We start from the raw sequence: 4,293 nt of genomic DNA, 5'->3' as shown, positions 1-4,293 counted from the left end.
ACTCACAGTATGCAGTCACTCAATGCCTGGGATCTCGGGGCCTTCCTCAGTATGGCAACAGATTTTAACACCAGGAGATCAGATGCCCTGCAACCGAGATCACTCATAATTAGTGAATATTGTACTTAAACATTTGACAGCTCTGTAAAAGTTTTGGTGAGACTGTCACTTTTATTTCTTTTGTAGTTGCCTTCACAAACAGGAAACAGGAAATACACCTCCAAGAACACTGATGTATATTAGCCTAATTGGTTTTTGGTTCAAAGTACCCAGGAATGAGTCTTGTAACCCAGGGGTAACAGGCACAGTCCCCAGAGTAGGAATCAGCTCTGAGCATCTCACTGTCAACTCCTCTGGACAGATGCTATGCAGACAATTTATTACAGGGAGAAACAGGCGTGCTGAGTAACATTCAGGCCTTATGGCCTTAATTCAGGAAGGATTATAAACATTAGAATAAACTAACTTAAATATAAATATATACATATACACATATATTAAATACTATATTATTTAAATATATTTCAATTATTTAAAAGAATAAATAACATGTTAAAGTAATGTAATATATATAATTTTTCCTGGAATATATATAGAAACTATCACTTAGGAATCATTTGGTTACGAGTAACAGAAAACCCAGCTCAAACTCACTTATACAAATAAATAACAAAATAAGGAAATATTCGGTTCATTGAGGTGGGGAAAAATCCCAGAAGTAAGATTGGTTTTGGGAAACCACAAGTTTGTTGTATCATTTGATTCTAGACAATTCTCTTGGTACAGGTATTCTTTGTGAATTGGCTTCACCCTCAGGCTGTTCCCCTTCTGGTGCAATAAAAATGGTTGTAGCAGTTCAAGATCACATATCTATCATCCCAGAGGATAGTGTCGGCGTCATGGCAGTCCCAATGAAAGTTCTGAGGTCATTCTGATGGCCCGTTGCGGAATCGGCCACTGTATTTTGGGGTCTCATAGGTCAAATGGCTTAAACTAGTTAAGACTTATCCCTGGGGGTAAGAGTAGGGTCAATCCAAACAAACATCACATAGAGAGACATTGGGGGTACTTAGAGTAAAGGGAAAGTGGGAAGGGCATCAGCAAATGTCCACCACAACAGTGCTTCACAATAATCTGAAGACTGATATTTGAGGATGTCTTTGTATAAAAATCCTAGTACTCAGGTTATCTGCAGATGTCCAAAAGAGAATGAGTGGAAGTTCAATAGATATTGATGACCCAAGGCTCTATATTTAGCTGGATTTTCTTTTTTCTTTTTTTTTTTTTTTTGCAGAGTTAGGGAGACAGAGTTTCACTCTGTCACCCAGATGGGAGTGCAGTAGAGCAATAATAGCTCAGCGTAACCTCAAACTTCTATGCTCGAGAAATCCTCCTGCCTCAGCCTCCAGAATAGCTGGGACTAGAGGGATGCCCCAACATGCCTGGCTAACTTTTTTTTTTTTTTAATAGAGATAAGGGCTCGCTCTGTTGCCCAGGCTGGTCTCAAACTCCTGGCCTCAAGTGATCCTACCACCTCAGTGTCTCAAAGTGCTGAGATTACAGGCATGAACCACCACACCCAGCCTGAACTTTCCATCGACATTGGATTTGCTCTCTGAGAAAATAGTTCAGAATATTTCCACTCTGTTTATCAAGTGCATTTTACAGTGTATGAAGCACTCTTACCTTTGATCTTCTATTTTGCCATGAAAACAACTCTGTTAGCAGTGGGCAGGCATCCCCACTGGAAGCTTAGACAGTGGGGCAGACACTGCCAGTTGCCTATCCAATCACAAGTCTACCGTTTTCCCTTACAGAATCTTGATTTTGTCCAGGGCAGGAATTTGCTGAGTTAAGATTCAGCTAAGAATGGTGGTCAGGTGGAACAATTTTGGTTCTGGAGATGCAAACAAGCCGAAGTTACTAGGTAGGGCTCCTGGAAAAGTGCTTTCAAAGGACACTGGCATTCACTTTTTGTTCTTTGCCCTTCCTCTTCATCATGCCTGCAACTCTGATGCAAAGCTGGAGGAAGAGCTATCTCTTGCAGTCAAGAAGTCACAAGCATGAAAACAAAAGCCACATGCTGTGAATGAAGCCTAAACTGAAAGAAGGAGCCACTGCACTGGGCCTGGCTTGCCTACTTCCAGGCTGTTATATGAGAAAAAGTAAATCCTATTTGGTTAAGCCACTGTAGAAGGATTCTTGTTACAGGCCACTGCACATAATCCTAACTGATACAAAGAGGTTTCTCAACCAGGTGATGACAGATCAAGGCTTAAACACAAGTCTTCCGACTCCCTGTCCAGTGATATTTCTAATAAATTGCATTACCTCTTTAAAAGCAGAACCCATACTCTGAATGCTATACAAACAGGCATTTTAAATGTATGCCTTTTTTTCCCCCCAACAAATAGCTTATTTAAATGATCTGAGACATAGCTCAAATGGTGACAGGGGATTCATTGCTTTTTGTTTGTTTTACTTTTTAACATGAGGCACTCAAACATTTGCAAAAGTTCTAAAGCAAGAATGCCTTGGCTACAGCAAAGAAAAGCTAGGTCATTTTACCAAAATTTATTTCAAGGCTACCTAAGGAAGAATTAGCCAGCTTCCCACATCTTGTGGATGAGGGTTTTCTTCCTTGATTTTCTCATCCACTCGGCTATTACAAAATAACAGGGTTCTCATTAAGTGTGGAATAACTGAGCCAAAAGTAAAGGAGGAACCATACCCAAAGAGTAATTCCAGAGGAATTAAAGATTTAGTTGTAAAAAGCCAAAGGTTTAAACTTTTAGAAGAAAATATAGGGAAACATCTTTCTGATCTTAAAATGGGAGAGAAGTTCTTAAGGCACAAAAGTGTTAACCATAAAAGGAAGGCAAAGTTGATAAATTCGCAACCGTAATATGAAGAGCTTGCATTCATCCAAAGGTACAATGAAGAAAGCAAAAACATAAGCCAATATGTGAGACAAGTTTGCAACACTTGAAATGAACAAAAGACCAGTATTCAGGTTATATAAACATATGTTATACATCAGTCATAAAAAGACAACACAATAGAAAAAGAATGAGCAGCAGATCTGACAGGCACATCACAGAAGAGAAAAACATGAATGGTGAATGGATGTAGGAAAAGATGAGCAACCTCATCTTTAATTAAGAAAATGCAAATTAGTGGGGGTAGAAATTGATATAACCACTTGAAACAATTTAACCTTGTCTTATGAAGTTGAATGCTCTCCTACCCTCCATCTGAGCAAATCACTCCTATGTACATTCTCTAGTGCTATGATTTGAATGACAGTGTCCCCTCCAAAATTTATATTAAAACTTAATCCCCAATGCAACAGTGTTGAGAGATATGGCCTTGGGGGTGGTGATTAAGTCATGAGGGCTCCACCCTCACAAATGGGATTAGCACACTTATAAAAGGGCTCCAGGTTGAAGGGAGTGCCCTCTTTCCCTTCTGCCCTTCCGCCATGTTGAGGACACAGCATGTATCCCCTCCTGAGGTGGTAACACTCTTGGAAGCACTGACTAGGCTTCAGGAGATACCAAACTTCCTGAACCTTGATCTTGGACTTCCCAGCCTCCAAAATGGTGAGAGATAAATTTCTATTAGTTATAAATTACCCAGTCTCAGGTATTTAGTTATAGCAGTACAGACAGACTGAGACATCCAGAGAAACTTTTGCACACTTCCCAGAAGACATGCATAAACATGTCTTTTTCGAAACAGCAAAAAGCTAGATTTAACACAAATGTCCATTAACAGGAGAACAAGGAAATAAGTGATAGTCATTAAATGGAATATTAGATAACATGGAATATCGATAAACCACAGCAGCATGCAATGGCTTGGGTACACCTTAGAAACATAATGAACGAATGAAAGCAAGTAACAGCCAACTACATAGAAATGGTATCTTTTTCACATATAAATAATTATGCCCAAGAATACCAAGAACGAACAATATTTGTGTTGAGGCAAACCCATATGTAATTTTTTTTTACAGTTCCATATTATTTTATCACACATGTACATCCACGTTACCATCACTACAATCAAGATACAGAAGTGTTCCATCACCACACAGAACTCCATCCTACTACCATTTTATAGTTATACTCACCCCTTGGGCCCCCATTCCTCATCTTTGACAATCACTAATCTGTTCTCCATCTTTATAATTTTGTCATTCCTATAATATTAATAAATAGAATCATGTAGTATGTGACCTTTGGATATTGTTTTTTTTTTTTTTTCACTCAGCATAATGTCCTTTAAATT

General features: G+C 38.9%; 1 protein-coding gene across 5 annotated transcripts in view; it reads right to left on the bottom strand.

Moving 5' to 3' along the window:
• Window positions 1–4,293, bottom strand: part of LOC105476037 (neurocalcin delta) — a 443,647-nt gene that overhangs the window by 209,693 nt on the left and 229,661 nt on the right. For 3 of the 5 annotated variants that reach the window (XM_071067930.1, XM_011731656.3, XM_071067931.1), the window contains exon 4: window positions 7–87. The exons of the other annotated variants lie outside the window; for them this stretch is intronic. The gene's annotated coding sequence lies outside the window, so the exon portion shown is untranslated. The remainder of the gene's footprint in view (window positions 1–6; window positions 88–4,293) is intronic. 5 annotated transcript variants of the gene reach the window in all.

The sequence above is a fragment of the Macaca nemestrina genome, chromosome 8 (assembly GCF_043159975.1).
Source record: "Macaca nemestrina isolate mMacNem1 chromosome 8, mMacNem.hap1, whole genome shotgun sequence".
NCBI classification, from domain to species: Eukaryota; Metazoa; Chordata; class Mammalia; order Primates; family Cercopithecidae; genus Macaca; species Macaca nemestrina.
Note: the sequence above shows the minus strand (reverse complement) of the source record. Positions and strands in the feature narration are given on the sequence as shown.